Source organism: Pseudophryne corroboree, chromosome 12 (genome assembly GCF_028390025.1).
Source record: "Pseudophryne corroboree isolate aPseCor3 chromosome 12, aPseCor3.hap2, whole genome shotgun sequence".
In the NCBI taxonomy this organism is placed as follows: domain Eukaryota; kingdom Metazoa; phylum Chordata; class Amphibia; order Anura; family Myobatrachidae; genus Pseudophryne; species Pseudophryne corroboree.
In genome coordinates, this window is record NC_086455.1 from 104,846,813 (window position 1) to 104,870,291 (window position 23,479).

Genomic DNA, 23,479 nt, shown 5'->3' on the forward strand with positions numbered 1-23,479 from the left:
ATGCTTGTCGATATGGCTGGATGTCATGATTTTCAGTACTATGCCTGGAGAATTCAGCATTGTCCATGGAGGAGGAGGCGCCACTCCATGGGGCACGTAGCATTTTTAGCCCAAATTTCAACAAAAGGGATAGGCCATGCCCCTGTGTTTGCCCATGCCGTCTCTAAAACCTGATCCCTCCATATGTCTTGGTGGCCCACAAATCTCCTTTGTTCAGCCCTGCTCAAAACTCAGTGCACATAAAGGCAGTTAAGCAGTGTTCTGCCCTCATCTGGCCTTAACACTCTCTATACTCCTGGCCTTGATCTGCAGTCTGGAGACTCTATCTCAGAACTCATACAAATTTGAAAATCATCATCATCTCAACAGTCCAGACTTGGGTTCATGTGGCAATCATATTATTTCAGCTGATTAGAGTACAAAGTGCATAGCTTTGACTCATACTGACATAACTCAAAGCTAAAGCTGAAACTTGGACTCAAAATCCAAAGTTCTCTTCTGGTTCCCAAATCACAGTCCTTATGATTATTATTATTATTATTATTATTATTATTATACAACTCAGGTCCTAAGAAATTTCCCAGAATGATGGCACTTACAGTGCCTTGCTAAAGTATTCACCCCCCCCCCTTGCATTTTTCATGTTTTGTTTCCTCAAAACCTGGAAATAAAATGGATTGTTTGAAGGTTTGCATCATTTCATTCACAGAACATGCCTACAACTTTGTAGATTTTTTTATTTTTTATTGTGAAGCAAACAACAAATAGGACAAAATAACAGAAAACTTCAGCATGCATAACTATTCACCTCCCTAAAGTCAGTACCACCTTTTGCGGCAATTACAGCTGCAAGTCGCTTTGGATAAGTCTCTATGAGCTTGCCACATCTTGCCACTGGGATTTTTGCCCATTCCTCAAGGCAAAACTGTACCAGCTCCTTCATGTTGGATGGTTTCCGTTTGTGAACAGCAATCTTCAAGTCTGACCACAGATTCTCAATTAGATTGAGATCTGGACTTTGACTAGGCCAGTCCAACACATTTAAATGTTTCCCCTTTAACCACTCGAGTGTTGCTTTAGCAGTATGCTTCGGGTCATTGTCCTGCTGGAAGGTAAACCTCCGTCCCAGTCTCAAATCACAGGCAGACTGAAACAAGTTTTGCTCAAGAATATACCTGTATTTAGCACCATCTTTCCCTCGACTCAGAACATGTTTCATTGTGGGGATGGTGTTCTTGGGGTGATGGGATGTGTTAGGTTTGCGCCAGACATAGTGTTTTCTATGGTGGCCAAAAAGTTTAATTTTAGTCTCATCTGACCAGACACCTTCCTCCATACATTTGGGGAGTTGTCCACATGCCTTTTGGCAAACTCAAAATGTGCCTTCTTATTTTTAACACTAAGTAATGGCTTTTTTCTGGCCACTCTTCCATAAAGCCCAGCTCTATGGAGTGTACGGCTTATTGTGGTCACATGCGCAGATACACCAGTCTCTGCTGTGGAACTCTGCAACTCCTTCAGAGTTACCTTTGAGCTTTGTGCTGCCTCTCTGATTAATACCCTCCTTGCCCGGTCTGTGAGTTTGGTTGCCGGCCCTCTCTTGGCAGGTTTATTGTGGTACCTGGTTCTTTCCATTTGAAGATGATGGATTTGATGGTGCTCTGGGGGATCATCAAAGATTTGGATATTTTTTTATAACCCAACCCTGACTTGTTCTTCTCAACAACTTTGTCCCGGACTTGTTTGGAGAGCTTCTTAATCTTCATGGTGTGATTCCTGTTGCTTAGTGGTGTTGCAGCCTCTGGGGCCTTTCAGAAAAGGTGTGTTTATACTGACAGATCATGTGACACTTAGATTGCACACAGGTGCATTTCACTAATTATGTGACTTCTGAAGGTAATTGGTTGCATCAGAACTTTTTGAGGGGCTTCATACCAAAGGGGGTAAATACATATGCACATGCCAATTTTCAGATTTTTATTTATAAAAATTATTTTTTATATACATATTTCTCATTTCACTTCACCAACGTAGACTATTTTGTGCATATCCATCACATAAAATTCAGATAAAAAAAAAATTAAGTTACAAGATGTAATGTAACAAAATAGGTAAAAAGCCAAGGGGGGTGAATACTTTAGCAAGGCGCTGCACACAAAGAACACTGTGTATCCGAATTGTTACTGAGGAACCTGACTTGAAGTGGATTGGATTAGGAGAATATGAGCAGCCTCACACCTGCTTTTGCTCTAGCACTACCAGAGCTAAGAAAGACCACCACATACTGCTATGAAGTCAGACTTCAGAAAGTGTAAGGTAGAGGAAGCGGACCAACATAGGAGACTAACATCTACTGTATATAATGTCACTCAGGCATGGAATGGCAACAGTAACCAGGTAAATATCTACTCTGATTTATAGGATATTTTTATGCAGGCATAAAATTCTATAATTGAAAACTCAGCAAACCAGGAAATCCATTATTTGGATAAAAAGAAGTTGCTAGCCAACACCACGGTTATTTGCCCATCTCAGTCACAGATGACTGGAATAGTTACAATTTGCAGTTCTGTCATAATAGATTAGAACAACTCTTGTCTGTAGGGATGAAAGGAAGAGGTGTTGATACAACAACTCATCTTGAAATGGATGCACTGTAGTGTAGTGAAAGTGATGAATTAATTAATTTTACTAACATTTAAGTCTGTAGATACAGACTTCTTGAATATATGTAATTTAATGTGCCGTTAAACACAAAGTAATATTAATAAGATCTCTGCATACATTTTACACATGACTGACAATGTTTGGGGATTTTGTTGTCGCTCAGGAATATATATTATGCTTTTTTTGTGCACGCTTTAGCAAAACTTTGTGTCGTGTTCATTTTGTGCATGAAACACAGAATCCTTATTTGATCCCTGTTGCTCGGATTTCATCCCAGATTGGGGACCCCCTCACAAGGAGTGGCAAGTGGAATGAGGCAAAATCTTAACCTGTTCAGTTAGGTCCTGGTTGTTAGTCAGTGCAACTCTTAGCATGGAGTTTTTGAATACAGTGCATGCACAGAAACAACTTTTATCGATTGTTGGTATGTCTGCCCTATTTGGAATTGGACAGAATGTGGCCACATCTGTTTTTTGTGTGAAATAGAGCATTTTGGAGTGGCAACTGGCTGATGGCAAATTAATCGCACGTAACCACATTGCCTAGTGGGAATGTCATTGGAATATATCATAAGCTCTATGCGATTCTGAGTCGTAAGTACGGTGAAGAGAAGCATGTTTTTGATGGATCTCTTGCAGCTATTATGGGGCTAGGGGAAGTGCATAAATTACACATGATCCACCTGCTTTAGATGTACTGAATCATGCATTAGCTTAAGGTAGTAAATCAGGATTCCACAGCTGCCCATAAATACAGCAACTTTGCATACGACCCAGAATAAGCCCCAGTGCCTAAAAACAATGTTTAAGGCATTTACAAGGCCATGTTGTTAAGTTCATGGCAAGTATTCAAGATTTCTTTAGCACTTGATGGATTTTGATTACATCAACTGAGCCATCATTTGTTCAGCAGTTCAACCAATTTCCTGTCAGAGTGATGCTATAAACTGTACTGAGCAGCTTCCAACAATGGGCAGATTGTTCTTCTCCAGCAAGGGCCTTTTATTCAACGTAATCATTATAGATAATATTCTTTCAGCTACTTACAACTTTATTGTGTGTGCGGATCAGAAAAGCCACCTAATTAAAAAATCAGGAATGTAAACCAAGTAAGAAAAATGTGAAAGTAATATTATGAGCATTAAACATCAAGTAATGCGCAGTAATATATGGCACCCCGTAAAAAAATGCGGTGCGATCGGGTCTGGAATGCGCATGCGTGGCGTGCGCATTGCGCACGTGCGTTTTTGGATGTCACCGGGCAACGACGCTGACAGCGAAGAGAGTGGTTGCAGCGGCTACCGCAAGAAGATTGACAGCAGGAAGGCGTTCCGGGGCATCAACTGTCCGTTTGAAGCAGTTTTCGGTGAGTGGTAAGAAAAACGCAGGCATGTCCAGGTGAACGGGGGGCAGATGTCTGACGTTAAAGCCGTGACCATCACCGCTGGACCCGTCGCACAGGGTAAGTATGTCCAGGGCTGGTCTTGTTTTGTGTGAATTTTTTCTAGCTTAGCAGGACTGCACAAGCGAACGCAGCCCTGCTATGCTAAAATACACTCCCCCATAGACGGAGATTAGTTGATCGCACCAGCAGCAAAACGTTGCTTGGTGCAATCAACTCGGAATGAGGGCCTGTGTTTGCAATCCTGGGAATGTGATGGCGCAGCAAGAGCTATGGAAACGCACTAGAGCCCGGTCATGTGTCCTGTATTGTGAGGTGGTGAGGTCAGATTGGATGAAGCAGGAGGAGCAAGTGGAGCCTTGTGGGAAGAAGAGAGTATGATGCGTTGTTGGAGCTGGAGCCTTTGCAGTGAACAGGTGCATGTGTGAGGAGCGGAGCAGAATGGTAAAACAGAGAGCCAGGGGAGGAGCTACGCTGCAGAGCTAAGGCAACGGGGTGTTTGCATGGGAGTCCTGAGAGCCGTGAGAGTGGGTGTGAGAAGCTGCAGCTGGGGCATTTTTCCTCACACACAAACGCTGCCCAGCCACCACATTGAGAAGTGTGCCTGGAGGCATAATACAGATAACTGCCACAGATTGACCCCTGTTTTAATGGCAGCGCAATCAGCACAGAAACATTTCACTAATTTGGAACCAAAAGACACATTTGCCACACAAATCCTGTGTATTATTGGAACACAGTGATACTGTCTGCCCTGACACAGAGAGTCAGGTGTCTAATCCCTGGATTTATATTTCTTTAAGGAGGTACTTAGCCCATTGTGCAACAAGTTCAGTTTAAACCTCAGGACACCAATGCAACACTGTGATACTGTAGGATCCATGATGAGCTCCAACATTGGTGGTCATTCCGAGTTGTTTGCTATTTTTTTCGTTCGCACAACATATTCGCAAAATAGCGAATACGTTGCACAATAGCGAATATCCGCCCCAAACGTATTTTTGCTTTTTCGTACACAGTAGTACACAAAGTAGGCATCAGTGGCGCACGCAGGGGGGGTTTCTGAGTACCTGGAAACCCCCCCTGATGACCGCAAAACATTGTTTGAAATGGAGACACAGCTGTCTCCGTCTCAGCAAAAGCCGCCACCGCGATCGCGGACGCGGAACTTCAGCAAGAGCAGAGAGCTATGCAGCTTTCTGTTTACAGAATGTCCAGGGTGCCGGGGGAGCTGCTGGCTGCACATGCGCAGCCACAGCAGCTCCCTCCGTCCTCACTCTCCCTCATGCTGCCGCGGCTGCCTCTCTGCTCCCAGCCCTGGTGTAGTGCAACGCTGTATACTATATGTAAGTTTTTAATCTTTGTTTATGTGTGTATTTGTATGGAATGTATGTATGTATGTATGTATGTATGTGGGTTTGTGTGTGTGCTTGTGTATGTGCAGTATGTATGTATGTGTGTGTGTTTACATGTGTGTGTTTGTGTATGTATATATAAATGCGTGTTATTTATGTATATATTATGGTGACGGACAGCGCCGGGACCGGAAGTGCGGTGACGGAAGCCGACCCTGGCAGTGAGATGCTCGTGGAGATTCGCGGGTGATGGCGCCAATCCACTGGGGGTATTTATGTGGGTAAGTTCCTTGTCACATTGTGTACCTATTGTATTTTTTGGTCCTGACGGCAGGGCTTTAAGCCCCGAAACGTTGACTGTCATATTACACAGACTGTTGGATTCGGGCACCTGAGCAGGCTGTGTGTTTTTGTGAGTGCTGTCTGCTGCTGTACTGATATATATATATATATATATACACACACACACACATATATACCAACATGCCCGACTCTCCCAATACTGAATTAAATGCATCGGGTGCCCTCACAGGTAAGTCCATGCAACATCGAGGGTGCGGCATTCCTGGCGACTTGGAGAAAAAAATTGTTAAACCTGATGAAAATGACGGATTAAAAGTCATTGAAACGTTGCTTCTACACGCTGTTTAACAAGTTTTTTCTCCAAGTCTCCAAGAGTGCCGCACCCTCGATGTGTGTGTGTGTGTATATATATATATATATATATATATATATATATATCTGCAAATGATGAATGGCATTCCTTACTAGTACCGCACAACATGCTCCGGTGCCCTTCAGAGTTAGATAATATGTACGGAGGCAGGACGGCACTAAGAGACTGGTAAACCATAGAAAATCAGCACAGGACGCTGTAGCTGTTTGTCAACGTTTCAGAGTTAGACTCTTTTAAAGGAGTCTAACTCTGAAACGTTGACAAACAGCTTCAGCGTCCTCTGCTGATTTTCCTATGGTTTACCAGTCTCTATGAGTGCCGTCCTGCCTCCGTACATATATATGTACTGTGTGTGTGTGTGTGTGTGTGTGTGTGTGTGTGTGTGTGTATGTATGTATATATATATATATATATATATATACACACACAAATATATATATATACACACATATATTTATTACACATACATGCGCATATACATACATGTTTGAGCAGGAAGACAAATTGTTTTTGAATCATTCATCAATATCCGGGAGTATTAAATTATACACCCGGTATATCGATGATATTTTTTTATTATGGACCGGAAATATAGATTTATTAACAGATGTATTGGAGGAGATTAATTGCAGTACATCTGCTGTTAAATTTACTATCCAGTGTAGTGAGGTTCAAGCACATTTTTTTGGATGTACAAGTGAATATCATTGAAGGTAGGATTGCAACAGAGGTGTTCCATAAAGATGTGGACAGAAACACCTTTCTGCTCGCTTCAAGCCATCACCCAACATCACTGAAGCGGGGGTTGCCCCGCTCCCAAATGATGAGGGTGGCCAGAATCTCTAGTGATCCACAAAAAGCTGCCGCATCCATCGATAACTTAATAGCCAAATTTATAGCACGGGGTTATGACCCCAAGATGCTTCAGGATAAAAAAACGGCCAGTGTTAAGTACGCCTAGAGCCCAATTATTACTATCGCATACTAAAACACCAGCTAAGGTTTTCCCATGGGTTAGTAGTTTTACCACTGCAAGCCCGGTAATTAATCGAGCTACTAAGGCTCTATGGCCAATTGTAACCTCAGATAAAGATTTGGCATGTTTTAAGGACATGCGCCCTCTAGCAGCGTTCAAAAGAGGACGTAACCTGAAAGATAGGCTTATGATTACTGATATCACGGGTAGAGGGATCCCAAAAATGCCTAATGTGTATGTTAAACCGGCAGGTTGTTACAGCTGCCTTGGTTGCACTACATGCAGATATATGGTAGCTTGTAGATCCTTTCAGCATCCCCATTCACAAAAAAAGTATGACATTCGACATGTGCTCACGTGCACCTCATCATTTGTGGTGTACGTGATCACATGTCCTTGTGGGCTGTACTATGTGGGTCAGACCTCTCGTAAATTTCGGGAGCGTATGGCCCTACATAGGTCGGCCATCCATCTGTCGGCTGAGGGGAAAGCCTTGGATCAGCCAGTGGCCCGTCATTTTAGGAAGATGGGTCACACTTTATCCGAATTAAAATATTTCTTGATTGATCACGTGGTGGAGTCTCCTCGTGGGGGTGATCGCATTAAGGCTTTATACCTGTTGGAATCCAGATGGATTGTCCGCCTGGTGACTATGTCACCTGACGGGCTAAATGATAAAATTAACTGGAATAGTCTAAGATGATTTGACAATGAATGTTTGCAGGAGGGTGTAGCAAAACTATTAAATATACATTGAGGTTCACACATCTACTACTGGGTGTGCCAATCAGGAAGTGTGGTCGATATGGTTTACTGACTGTCACAGTAGAATAAGTAGCAGCAGGGTATGTGAACAGATGGTTAATCTATGTCCTTGCGCTGGCAAGCAAATGTTTTAATGTCTGTTTTTAAATGCACTATGTTTATTCTGACAGGTCTGCCCATAGACGGCACTGCTTGCTGTACAGGAGCGCAAGCTAGCGGTTGCCTAGCAACCGCGTCTTGCGTGACCCGGAAGTGAGACGCCGGGGGTGAATCAGCGGCAGCAGCTGTGGACGCGGACGCTGGCGGGAGGTGATGTCTGGTATCAGGTATATAAATGTTATATGTATGTATGTCTTGTGAGTATTGGTGTATCCTGACGAAGGGGCTGAGGCCTTGAAACATGTAGATGTAAGCACCGCAATTAAAGGTTTTTCTGGAACGAGTCCCTGGAGTGCCGTGCCTATTGTGGGGATAGATTATATATATATATATATATATATATATATATATATATATATATATATAAATATCACCACATCATGAGGCTCCAGTTGGGGCTATGTTGTAGATGAGACCAGCACTCCGGAACAGTCAAACAGTTTATGCCATTTATTGTGCAAATTCAGCAATTTATACCATCACAAGCGGGTTTATCTGTGCAAATTCAGCAGTTTGTAAACATGATTTAGATGTAATCGAGTATCTCACATATCCTGAGCTCTCCTGACGACGGCGACAGCCGAAACAGCTGTTGGGAGACTTGGCTGGGTAGGATACGTATCCCCAGCATACACAGGATATGTGAGATACTCGATTACATCTAAATCATGTTTACAAACTGCTGAATTTGCACAGATAAACCCGCTTGTGATGGTATAAATTGCTGAATTTGCACAATAAATGGCATAAACTGTTTGACTGTTCCGGAGTGCTGGTCTCATCTACAACATAGCCCCAACTGGAGCCTCATGATGTGGTGATATTTATATTGAAAAGTCTTTGACCGAGCACCCTCTTGGAGATTTCTTAGTGTTGTGCGGCCCATGCTGTCTACTATATATATATATATATATATACACACAAATATATATATATACACACATATATTTATTACACATACATGCGCATATACATACACACCCACCCACGGAAACCCCCCTCACTAAATCCTGCGTTTGCCCCTGGGCGTATGCCAAATGACATCGCACTAATGCGAACCCATCGCCTTACCACAAACCTCATCGTAAAAATCCTAACTTCTCGTAGATTTACACATTCCTCGTAAAATTGCACACGCTTTTGCTAAAAAAACGCACAGCAATGGGTTTTTTTCTTTAAGTTAAATAAGGCTCCACAAGCCTTCCTCAATTATGAATCCAATTAGTGTAATGAATGTTAATGGTCATGACCAATTAAGTCTTCAAAGAATACCTGAAGAACACTTTGTAGGCATAATTGGCCATCAACATTAAAAATAAATAAATTAAAATATAGATGTGGTAAATGTGGCTGGTTTTTATGTTTTATTTATTTTGTGTAGAGGTGTAGTGTGTGAATAAATGTGTTGACATGTTTTTTTAATCAATAAGCTCCTAACTATTTTGAGTTATATTTTTCGGTTTTAATTTTAAAATAACATTCTTAAGTTAGATGTGTGAAATGTTTAAGCTAACCAATTTCTGCTAGCCAATCTGCAGTTCCTTTATTGCATAAATAAACACAACACCCGCTTAACTTGAAACAAAAATATTTATTTTTTGATTATTTTTGTAAATCATATATATATTTTTTTTTAATAGAAATTTGAAAATTAATTTAGGCAAATTTTTCCAGCATGGAGACATTTTGTAGTAAATCTTGTAGTTACTGGCGCATGCTGGCCAGAATTCCAGCAAAACTTAATTAAGAGTCAAAATAAACATTACTAACTTCCTCACATTACCTATTATACAAACAAGGCACAAAGCACACTTTAATGCAGGCATGTCCAAACTGCGGCCCTCCAGCTGTTTGGAAAATACATATACTAGCATGCCTTGACCCAGTTTTGCTGTCAGAGAATGCAAAAGCTGTGTCTGGCTATGCTGGGATGTGTAGTTTCTCAACAGCTGGAGGGCCGCAGTTTGGACAAGCCTGCTTTAATGGCCAAGTAACTACATCATGGATGTATAATGAGAAAACATTAGCAGAACAACACACAAGCCTGCTCAGCAAGGTTTTTTATTATTTTTAACAAAGAGTACGACACCATGGGGTACATACAGTAATATGGGAGTTATATTTTAGATGTAACGTTACCCATAGCAAACAATCAAAATCTACATATTATCTTGTAGAAGGTGCAAAATAAATGAAAAGTATGATCTGCTTGGTTGCTATGGGCAACAACCCAACTTAAATAGTAATACCATCTTAGTAAATGTAACCTCATGCAGGGATTCATTCACATCTGGAGTGAAGCAGTCTTTTATTTTTTGTGTTTGGCCCTGCATCATCACACTGCATATCAACATCTTCAGAAGGACCACATATCCTAGCATGCCCACACTCCATGAAAGCCTGCCTTACTACATAAGGTCTAACAGCTTTCAAAATGTATAAATCCTAAATTGTAGGAGTGTAACTTTCACAACACAAATCACTGTGTCCTTAGCCTGCCTAACAAAGTGAATCCTGCGACTTTAATGTGCAAATATTGGAATACCCAGGCACAAGTGTAAAAGTAAAACCACAAAAAAAATACCACTCAGGTCTAAATGTTTTGCATATAATGTATCACATACAAACCCTGTTGTGCAGGCAAACCTGTCGACATAGTGATTGTCGACCCAGAGTGGACATCCTCAACATTGCAGACGTAGACACTGTACATATAATGTTCCTCACACAAATGTAAATGCATCATCCATACCATGATGAAGAAGACAAGCATTTAACCTTGACAAAAGATTGGCCACAGTACAACACTGCATTTATTAGAATGTGTCGTTAAATACGTTTCAAAAATAAATATCAATGTGTGTGAACTTACTCTCCTCTGCCACTTGCCCACTTCCCTCAAGTGGCTCCGGGGCCTCTGCTGCCCATTCTGATGGTGGCGAAGGTGGCTGGCTGGGGGATGTAGGCTGGATGGGTGATGTTGGCTGGATGGGGGATGGCGGCTGGATGGGGGAAGGAGGCAGGATGGGGGAAGGAGGGTCGATTTGGGAAAGAGGATGGAAGGGGGAGGACCTTACAGAGGGTGGTTCAGATTGATAGGGTGAGGGTGGTGGAGAGGTGGTTTGGGCCACAGAGGGGGAGGGGGGCAGAGAGGGGAATTGGGAAAGAGAGGGGGAGTGGGCCAGAGAGGGGGAGTGGGCCGGAGAGGGGGATTGGGAAAGAGGGGGAGTGGGCCGGAGAGGGGGATTGGGAAAGAGAGGGGGAGTGGGCCGGAGAGGGGGATTGGGAAAGAGAAGAGGAGGGGTCCGGAGAGGGGGATTGGGAAAGAGAGGGAGAGTGGGCCGGAGAGGGGGAGTGGGCCGGAGAGGGGGATTGGGACAGAGAGGGGGAGGGGGCCAGAGAGGGGGATTGGGAAAGAGAGGGGGAGGTGGCCGGAGAGGGGGAGTGGGCCGGAGAGGGGGAGTGGGCCGAAGAGGGGGAGGGGTGCGGAGAGGGGGAGTGGTCCACAGAAGGGGAGGTGTGCGTAGAAGGGGCTTGGGCTGGGCCTATAATTCTGCGCCTTGAAGCCACTGCTCGCCGTTGTGCTTGCCCTAGAATGACATATGTAATAATTAGGTTGTGGCTTTTAATGTTTACAAAAAAATCATGTAAAAAAAACATTGTTAGTTACCATGTTAAATACACATATAAAGTTATTTGGTAGAGCCGACAGCATGTGTACCAACTCAGTACAACAACATTAACCGTTTCACAAGCACTTTGCTACACACTCAGTACTGCAAACCATAAACACACACAATGTAGAAACTTGTGTAAGGTTTGTGCTACAATAGTGTTATTACACAGTCTGCTAAATTTTATAAGTATAGGTCCTCTTAGTGAAAATGTGCTTTTTCTACAATTTAAAAGTGCTGCAAATAATCTCATAATCTCATAAATAAAACAGCTCCGGCGTGCGACGGCGGAGGTCACTCCACCGCCTTTCCAATTGTATTATGCTGCGGTGAATCCGGGTGTTTCTACGCAGTATGCGGCGGTCCTCCACGTAGGCCTCGCGCTTAACCCTATTAGGGATAACGGGCCCTGCGCGGCCTATGCGGCGGTCCATGATGGCTATAAGCATGCGCAGCTCCCGGCGTGAGAAGGCAGCTGCGCGCATGGTGCCAATGGCGTTTTCCATACATGGGCATATATTTATAGTGTGTGGGGTGCATTTTAATTGGTTGAAATGGGATGGTGTCATCTGTATTAAACTTTATTGATATGTGTACATTAATGTGCAGGACAGTGTGTACATTTTGCATCAGCGGAAATTCGCACCTGCGAAAATTTTAAGAAAATATTTATAAAAAATATAAAACAACAAATAAACACATTCACACACAAACTCACTCACAATCACACTCACACAATCACATACACACACACACTTCTTGCTGCAAATTTGTTGTCCACATACAGGATTAGAAATTACTAGCATTGTAGATTTGTTGGATAAAAGATAAATTTAAAAACAAACTATGTTTAAAAATATGTCTCTAGAGAGTCTCCTATATATTAGCCCAAGTCTGTGATTCTGTGCCTGGCCGTAACGCTGGGCGGAGTCACAGGCACAGATCTGGCCAGGAACAGTCCCCTCCCTTGGTCAGCCCAGTCCCCTCCCCATCTCCGGCCAGTCCCCTGTCTCCCTTCTCCCCGTACACTCTCTGGTGACACCGCAGCCACTGACTGTGAGCGGAACTCACACTACCCGCCTCACAGTCTTGCGGCTGCCGCTGAGTCAGGGGGCATGCTGAACACTGATAGACGCACTCGCCCCCCCTCCCACCCGCGGCAACCAACCGCATCTGCCCCCCACCCGCGGCACTCCCGCCCTCTCCCCCTCCCGCAGCACCAACATCTGCGGCACTCCCGCCCCCTCCCCCACCCGTAGCACAAACACCCGCCGCATCCACCCACCACAACCGGCACTCCCGCCCCCTCCCCCACCCAGAGCACAAACACCCGCGCCACCCACCCGCGGAACTCCCGCCCCCTCCCCCACCCGTAGCAGCAACACCCGCGGCAACCAACTGCATTCGCCCCCCACCCGTGGCACTCCCACCCTCTCCCCCCCCGCAGCACCAACACCCGCGCTACCTACCCGCGGCACCCACCGCATCCACCCACCACCCGTGGCACTCCACCCCCTCCCCCACCCGCAACATCAACACCCGCACCACCCACCCGTGGCACCCGCACCACCCACCCGCGGCACCCACCCACCACCCGTGGCACTCTGCCCCCTCCCCCGCCCACAGCACCAACACCCGCTGCCCCCCCTGCGGCACCCAAAGCATCCCCCACATCCGCTCCCACCCGTGGCACTCCTGCCCCCACACGTAGCTCCCACACCTGCAGCACCTCCCGCCCCTCCCCATACCCAACTCTCCCCCCCGCTGCACCCTTCACCCAACCCGCACCACCACCACATCTGCCCCTCCTGCACCCACCCCTCCCCCACCCGCACAACCCCCCCAACCCTCGGAACCCCAGCAGCTGCCTCCCACCGCCCAACTGCACCACCACTGCTCCAGCCCCTGCCCACCCTCTGCACCTGTCCCTCCAACCATGGCACCACGCCCCCACCCCCAGCACCCCCCCTCCCCCATCCACGGCACTCCCACACCAGCTTCTCCCACAGCCCTCCCACACCCATATCACCCCTGCTCCCAACCCCCCACCCATGGCACCCCCACCCCTCCCCTACGCACAGCACCCCTTCTCCCGCACCCCACCCCTCCCCTACCTGTAGCACCCGCCCCTGCAACCGTGGCACCTTCAAACCCACCACCACCCCAAATGCACCGCACCGGCAAACTGCCCCCCCCACCCGTGGCACCCCCCCCCACTCCACCCCCATACCCACCTCTACCCCCGCTATACCCCTGCATCCACTCCACCCGCACCAGCACCGCATCTGCCCCTCCTGCACCCACCCCTCCCCCATCCGCAACACCCCTGCTCCTGCACCCCCTCCCCCACCCACGCCACCCCCCCAACCCTCGGAACCCCCGCAGCCGCCTTCCACCCCCCAACCGCACCACCACTGCACCCGCCACTGCCCCCCATCACCTGTCCCCAAACCATGGCACAACGCCCCCACGCCCAGAACCCCCCCCCTCCCCCACCCACGGCACTCCCACACCAGCTTCTCCCACAGCCCCCCAACCCTCCAAAACCCACATCACCCCTGCTCCCAACTCCCCACCCATGGCACCCCGCCCCTCCACTACAAGCAGCACCCCTGCTCCCGCACCCCTCCCCTACCTGCAGCACCCCCCCACCCGCCCCTGCAACTATAGCACCCTCACACCCACCCACCCCCAACCGCACCACCCCGGCAAACTGCCCCCTCCCCCACCCGCGGCACCCCCACCCCTCCCCCACTACACCCCCATACCCACCTCTCCCCCGCTACACCCCTCCACCCCACCCGCACCACCCCCGCATCTGCCCCTCCTGCACGCGCCGCTCCCCCATCCGCAACACCCCTGCTCCCGCACCACTCCCCCACCCACGCCAACCCTCAGAAACCCCCGCAGCCGCCTCCCACACACCAACCGCAGCAGTACTGCACCCGTCCCTGCCCCCCGCACCTGTCCCCACACCCATGGCACCACACTCGCACCTGCAACCCTCCCCCACCCACGGCACTCCCACACCAGCTTCTTCCACAACCCCATATCAGCCCTGCTCCCAACCCTCCACCCATAGCACCCCGCCCCTCCCCTACGCACAGGACCCCTGCTCCCGCACCCCCACCCCTCCCCTTCCTGCAGCACCACCCGCCCCCGCAACCGTGGCACCCTCACACCCACCTCCCACCCAACCGCACCACCCCGCCAAATGGCCCCCTCCCCCACCCACAGCAACCCTGCACCCGACCCTCCACCACCCGCAACACCACCACAGCCGGCCCTCCCCAAGTGCGTTAACCACGCACCAGCCCCTCACCCACCCACAGTGCCCTCTGATCCCCTCCCCCATCCGCCCCATCCCCGCACCCGCCTCTTCCCTGTCCGCGGCGCATCCGGACCCCCACCACACCCCCACAGCCACCACTCCCCCACCCACAGCACCTCCGGCCCCTCCCCCACCCCCATCATCTATAGACACCTCCCCCACCCCCAGCACTTCTACAAACCATCACCCAACCTCCCCCTCTGCAACCCCACTTCGCCCCTCCCCCACACACAGCCCCTTCAGACCCCCTCCTTCATCCACAGCCTCCTGCACCTGCCCCTCCACCACCAGCAGCATCTACAGACCCCATCCACACCCCCTCACGCCACCCCCACCCCTGGCACCCCACCCGCAGCATCCCCACACCCGCCCCTTCCCCACCGCCGCACCCCCTCCCCTACCCTCCGCAGCTGCACCAACCGCCCTACCCCAACCACGGTATCCCTGCACCGGCACCCTCCCCCACCGACCACAGCAGCACACCTGGCCCACCACAACTGCCGTAACCCCGCACCCACCCCTCACTCATCCACAGAGCCCCCCGGACCCCCTCCCCCATCCGTGCCATCCCCGCACCCGCCCCTCCCCTGGCTACCGCACATCCACATCACCTACCCCATCCAGATCACCTACCCCACCCGCAACACCCCCGCCACTCCCACAACCACAGCACCTACCCACCCGCATTATCTACAGACACCCTCCACATCTGCGGACCTCCCACACCTGCCCCTCCCCCACCCGCAACACCTCTGGACCACCACTCAAACCACCTCCGGACTCCCTCCCCCATCCACAGCTCCCCCGCATCCACCCCTCCCCCATCCACAACATCTACATCCCCCATCCGTGCCATCCTACACCTCCCCCACCCACAGCACTTCTGAAACCCATCACCTAAGCTCACCCCCCCTGCACCTCCAAACGCACACCCCTACATAGCCCCTCCCACACACACATCACCTCCATACCCCCTCCTTCATCCACAGTCCCCCGCACCGACCCCTCCCCCACCAACAGCAACTACACTCCCCATCCGCGCACCCTCTACACCTACCCCTCCCCCACCCACAGCACCTCTGCACCCTTTCCGCCATCCGTGCCCCTGCACCCACCCCTCCGCCACCCACAACACCTCTGGACCCCCTCCCACACCCACCCCTTCACCACACGTAGCACCTCGGACACCATCCACAGCCGCTACAAGTGATTCCCTGAATTGGGCTGATCAGCCGCACGGATAGGAAACTCACTGAACCCACCCCCTTTCCAAACCCCCCAAACTTTTGTGAGTATAGTTGCTACCAATGGACATTGGATTAATTAGAAACACTAATACTGTGGCCATTATGTGTATAAGCAACACTGCTACCTGTGCCCATTGTGTATAAGTGGCGCTGCTACCTGTGCACACTGTGTGTATAAGCGGCTCTGCTACCTGTGGGCACTGTGTGTATAAGCGGCTTTGCTACCTGTGGGTATTGTGTGTATACGCCGCTCTGCTACCTGTGGGTATTGTGTGTACACGTGGCTCTGCTACCTGTGCCCATTGTGTGTATAAGCACCTCTGCTACCTTTGGGCACTGTGTATAAGCGCCTCTGCTACTGGGGGTATTGTGTGTATAAGCGTCTGTGCCCCCTGTGGGTATTGTGTGTATAAGCGGTTCTGCTACCTGTGGGTAATGTGTGTACATGTGGCTCTGCTACCTGTGCCCATTGTGTGTATAAGCCCCTCTGCTACCTGTGGGCACTGTGTGTATAAGCGCCTCTGCTACCTGTGGGCACTGTGTGTATAAGTGCCTCTGCTACCTGGGGGTATTGTGTGTATAAGCGGCTCTGCTACCTGTGGGCACTGTGTGTATAAGCGCCTCTGCCCCCTGTGGGTATTGTGTGTATAAGCGGTTCTGCTACCTTTGGGTAATGTGTGTATAAGCGGCTCTGCTATCTGTGGATATTGTGTGTATAAGCGGCTCTGCTACCTGTGGGTATTGTGTGTATAAGCGGCTCTGCTACCTGTGGCCATTGTGTGTATAAGCGGCTCTGCTACCTGTGGCCACTGTGTGTATAAGCTACTCTGCTACCTGTGGCCACTGTGTGTATAAGCGCCTCTGCTACCTGTGGGTATTGTGTGTATAAGCGGCTCTGCTACCTGTGGGTATTGTGTGTATAAGCGGCTCTGCTACCTGTGGCCATTGTGTGTATAAGTGGCTCTGCTACCTGTGGCCACAGCACCTTGGTATCTTATCTACAGTGCATTGCTGTTACTCATCTGGTACTTCATAATGCAGACACTAGCAGTATATATTACACTATGTTATTCGTTGTACCCTGCGGCCACTCTGCACGCCCTCACAAAGGCCTACGCCCCCTTGACAATCGCACGCCCTCCCCCCTTACAGTATTTACCCACTGCCATAAAAAAAATCAGGTAATACTCCATCTAATAACAATTATAGCACAGCTGAAGCCCGTGCAGGGGATAATGGGTCGTAGCCTCTTGCAACGGTATTTTCTCTCTAACCCCTTGCCTCTCTTTATCCTCTCCCTACCACCCTGACTCTCCCTATCCTTTACCGATCGCACAGTGTTTCTGTACATTCCCTTTCTCCCCCCCCTACGCCTCTCTATCCTATCTCAACCGGACACCATTTCTGCATGCTCTCTATACTGCCCTGCGTTTCTGATTCTGTTATCTACCGCCCTGCGTATGTTAAAAGGCGTGCAGAGGTTAACGGGGCTTAGCCCCTAACGACGGTGTGAAGAGCGCCCGTAGGGCGCGTTGAATCACCTAGTTATATATATATATATTGTAACACTGTAGGGGTGCAAGGTGCCTTTTCCTGGGGAATATGGCAGCCCGCAGCAGCTGAGGAACAACACAAGTCCAGTTTCTGGTACAACTGACCCCGGCCAGTTTTATTGAAACAGAAAATAAAACAAACCCCAAAATAAAAATACCTTGCCTGTCCGGCACTAACTAAACATAAGATGTTCCTAACTGTCACTAAACAAAACACAGAGTTCTTCAGTACATACTGTATAGCTTACTTGCATCAGAAAGCGTGTCTCTCACACACAGATCCTGCAGCCTTCCCAGGCAGTCTGCCCATACTAATCAGGTTAGAAGCACTATATCACTCTTACACAGCTGAAACCCTGATTAGCCCTCTGTGAGGCCAAAGACCCGAACTGGGCCCAATGTCTAGAACTCGCCTTATCTCTCTCTCAGAGCCTTTTCCCAGCTTTTACAGCAAACTGAAAAGGTTCAGACAAAACAAAAAGCATTTTTCCTAGAAGTTAACATTTTCTAAAACATGTAAGACAAGAACCTGGGACAAATATACCTGCCCTCAAACACTATCCCAGTGTTCTTGTCACATATCCCCCTCCCCTGTTTCGACCTAGGGGCCGGAACACTTGTAGCCCCCAAACAGAAGATGCGAGACAATGCATCTGCGTTGGCCAATTGTGTTCCCGGTCTATGTTCGACAGTAAACTTAAAGTCCTGCAACGCTAGAAACCATCTAGTTACACGAGCATTCTTGCCTCTATTTACATACATCCATTTTAAAGGGGCATGGTCTGTCACTAGTCTGAATTGTCTACCCAAGAGGTAATATCTCAAGCTATCTAGTGCCCACTTAATGGCCAAAGCCTCCTTTTCCACAATGGCATACCTTTTTTCATGCTCGTTGAGTTTCCTACTCAAATAAATGATAGGGTGTTCGTCCCCATCTCTGGTTTGGGACAGCACAGCACCTATCCCTACCTCTGAGGCATCTGTCTGTACCACAAATTCTTTTGAAAAATCTGGTGTTATCAACACCGGTTGTGAACACAAAGCCACTTTTAATGCTTGGAACGCCTTTTCTGCATCAGGGTTCCATTTCACCACATTTGACTGCTTCCCTTTGGTAAGGTCTGACAACGGCACCGCTGTGGTCGCAAAATTAGGAATAAACCGTCTATAGTACCCAGTAATTCCCAAAAAAGCCCTTACCTGTTTTTTATTCACTGGACGAGGCCAGTTTTGAATAGCATCAACTTTATTCAATTGGGGCCTAATCAGACCTCTGCCTATGGTGAAGCCCAAGTATTTGACCTCCTCCATTGCGAGGCAGCACTTCTTTGGGTTAGCAGTTAACCCTGCCTCTCTGATTGAGTCCAGTACTGCTTGTACTTTAACCAAATGGGACCCCCAGTCTGTACTGTGAATTACCACATCATCCAAATAGGCAGCTGCATATTTTCTATGGGGCCTCAAAATTTTATCCATCGCCCGTTGAAAGGTTGCTGGAGCCCCATGCAACCCAAAGGGTAACATCTTATACTGGTACAGCCCCTCCGGAACCGAAAAGGCTGTTTTTTCTTTGGCGCTATCAGATAAAGGTATTTGCCAGTAACCTTTGGTCAGGTCCAATGTGGTGAGAAACCTGGCTGTTCCCAGCCTTTCTACAAGCTCATCCACACGGGGCATGGGGTATGCGTCAAACTTGGACACCTCATTTAACTTACGAAAGTCATTACAGAAGCGTATGCTACCGTCGGGCTTCGGGATGAGCACTATGGGACTGGACCACTCACTGTTAGACTCCTCTATGACTCCAAGTTCTAACATGGTTTTAACTTCCTTAGAAATAGCTTCTCGCTGAGCTTCAGGAATCCTATATGGCTTTAAATGAACCCTGACCCCTGGTTCTGTGACAATGTCATGTTTTATTATGGTCGTTCGGCCAGGCAGCTCTGAAAATACCTCCCTATTTTGGATGAGAAATTCTTTAACCTGATTGTTCTGATCAGCTGATAATGTCTCTGACACCTTCACTGCGGGAAGCAACCGGGGTGAAGACACCGAAGGGCAAGGCTCCGCTGACAGAGACAACCTATCTTTCCAGGGTTTGATTAAGTTAACATGGTAGATCTGTTCGGGTTTTCTCTTTCCCGGCTGGTATACTTTGTAATTAACCTCATTCACTTTTTCCCTAATCTCAAATGGACCCTGCCATTTAGCTAGGAATTTGCTTTCCACAGTGGGTACCAAAACAAGAACTCTATCTCCAGGAGCAAATTCCCGTATCTTGGCACTCCGGTTATAGACCCTCTGTTGAGCACTTTGGGCCTGTTCCATGTGCTCTCTGACAACAGGTACCACGGCTGCAATCCTATCCTGCATTTGTGTTACATGCTCAATAACGCTTCTATAAGGAGTGGGCTGTCCTTCCCACGTCTCTTTGGCAATATCCAACAGCCCTCTGGGGTGTCTACCATACAACAAATCAAATGGAGAAAACCCCGTAGAGGACTGAGGGACTTCTCTGATGGCCATTAACAAGTAGGGCAACAAACAATCCCAGTTTTTCCCATCTCTCTCAACAACCTTTTTTAACATACTTTTTAATGTTTTATTAAACCTTTCCACCAACCCGTCAGTTTGGGGATGGTAGATGGACGTCCTGAGGTGAGTGACCTTAAATAACTTGCACAATTCTTTCATGATCCTTGACATAAATGGAGTACCTTGGTCAGTCAAAATTTCTTTTGGTATTCCCACTCTACTAAATACCTGCACCAGCTCCCTAGCTATCGCCTTGGTTGTGATAGTGCGTAAAGGGACAGCCTCAGGATATCGAGTGGCATAGTCCATAATTACCAGGATATACTGATGGCCCCGAGCAGACTTTACCAAGGGCCCCACGAGATCCATGGCTATTCTGTCAAACGGGACCTCTATAATAGGCATGGGAACTAGTGGGCTCCTGAAATGGGGTCTAGGGGCATGATACTGGCATTCAGGACAGGAAGAACAATATTCAGACACTTCTTTATAAACCCCTGGCCAAAAGAACCTTTGTAAAACTCTTTCAGTGGTTTTTTCTGCCCCTAAATGTCCTGCGGTATCGTGACTATGAGCTAAATCTAGTACCGTTCTCCGATAAGGCTGGGGAACTACCAGCTGTTCCACCACATCCTCACCCCTTTTGACAATGTGGTACAAGAGCTCATTACAGATGGCCATGTGGGGATACGTAACCCTGTCACCTGGTACCACAGGTTCCCCATTAACAATCTTAACATTCTCTCTAGCCTTTATTAAGGTAGGATCCTTTAACTGTTCAGACGCAAACAGATCCTTCTTTACCTCCAGGTCAGGCACGCTTTCAGTTCTAACTACTATGTCTCTGTTCCCGGCAAGAGGGTCCTCACTGGACTCCCCATCTGTCACTTCCCCAGCCAAACTAGCAAAAGGCAAAGGGACAGAAAGTTCCGAAGACCCACGTACATCCATAAAATCACCGGTATTATCAACTGGGTTTTTACTTCTCACATCTGTTGATAACCGTGATTCCCACAGTTTCCAAAAATGAGGAAAATCCCTTCCTATTATGGCCTCATGCACCAAGGTAGGGACCAGTCCCACTTTAACCCTTGCTGACCCACAACAAGTTTCTATATTCACCTCAGCAGTGGCATAATATTGGGTATCCCTGTGTATGCAAGTTACCCCAATAGGTATTTGCTGGACCTTTAAGGGGTTCACTAACCCAGCTTTCACGAGGGTAACTAAACTTCCTGAATCTAGCAAGGCCTCTACCCGGTTACCTTCTAAGAACACATCACACATTTGTTTTTCCAGCTCAGGTGAAGGTACCACAGTACAGGCTAACCTAGCAAAGAAAGACATTCTGCGACATTCAAAGGCAGCATCACATTGCATGGGTTCTTGTGTGACTGGGCAATTGGCAATAACATGACCTGGCATACCACACCTAAAACATTTAACCACACGATTATCAACCCATTTGGGCAGCATAGACCGTTCTAGCCCCATTGGCCTGTTTCCAGGGCCAGTGTTTACAGTCTCTCCAGCCTTGCGTTCTCTTAACCGCCCAGCAACGTTTTCCCACGGAACAGTCTTACCAGTCTTTACTGAAGGGCGCTGTCGAGGACCTATGGGTTGCTGGGTGGTCATCAGTAGTTCCTCTGCTGCCAAATACCTCTCTACCATGTCCACTAATTGGTCAGCAGTACCCGGGTTTCCATGGCTCACCCACTTGCGCAGGACCATGGGCAAAGATCTCAAGTAGCGGTCCATGACGACTCTTTCCACCATCTGGGGACCAGTTAATGTCTCTGGCTGCAGCCATTTTTTTGTTAGCTGAATAAGGTCGTGCATCTGGGAGCGCGGAGGCTTCTCCATGGCGTACAGCCAACGGTGCACCCGTTGTGCTCGTACTGACAGCGTGACTCCCAGGCGGGTCAGGATCTCAGTCTTTAGTTTATCATAGTCCCGAGCCTCAGCAGGGCTTAAATCAAAGTAAGCTTTTTGGGGCTCACCTGACAGGAAAGGTGCCAGCAGACTGGCCCACTGTGCTTTCGGCCAGTTCTCACGCTCGGCAGTCCTTTCAAACGTGGTCAGATAGGCCTCCACATCATCAGCCTCTGTCATTTTCTGCAGGAAGTGACTGGCTCGTATAGAACTAGAGCTGGTTGGAGCACTGACGGCCACATCTCCAACCCGAGCTGCAAGTCTCTGCACCACTTCTGTTAAGGCCTCTCTATCCTGACGCTGTTGCCTGTAAAGTTCATCAACAACTGCCTGCTGTTGTCTCTTATTTTCCTCCATTGCCACCTGCTGTAGTCTCCAATTTTCCTCCATTGCCACCTGCTGCTGTCGGTTGGCCTCCTGCTGAGCCGCTGTAGCTTGCAGCAAGGCTTTAAGCAGATCCTCCATGTCAACAGATTTTTCAGGCGGCTTTGCAGCTGCTTTCACCCAGGACATATATCAAACCCTCAGGGGTGAGTCTCAGTAACTTCACACTGGGCTGTATCTGCATAAACCACCGTTTTCTGCAGGCCTCACAAAGCTGCTGCTTTCACTTATGCGCAGAACGGCCTGCTCGCATTCTCCACCAAGTTGTAACACTGTAGGGGTGCAAGGTGCCTTTTCCTGGGGAATATGGCAGCCCGCAGCAGCTGAGGAACAACACAAGTCCAGTTTCTGGTACAACTGACCCCGGCCAGTTTTATTGAAACAGAAAATAAAACAAACCCCAAAATAAAAATACCTTGCCTGTCCGGCACTAACTAAACATAAGATGTTCCTAACTGTCACTAAACAAAACACAGAGTTCTTCAGTACATACTGTATAGCTTACTTGCATCAGAAAGCGTGTCTCTCACACACAGATCCTGCAGCCTTCCCAGGCAGTCTGCCCATACTAATCAGGTTAGAAGCACTATATCACTCTTACACAGCTGAAACCCTGATTAGCCCTCTGTGAGGCCAAAGACCCGAACTGGGCCCAATGTCTAGAACTCGCCTTATCTCTCTCTCAGAGCCTTTTCCCAGCTTTTACAGCAAACTGAAAAGGTTCAGACAAAACAAAAAGCATTTTTCCTAGAAGTTAACATTTTCTAAAACATGTAAGACAAGAACCTGGGACAAATATACCTGCCCTCAAACACTATCCCAGT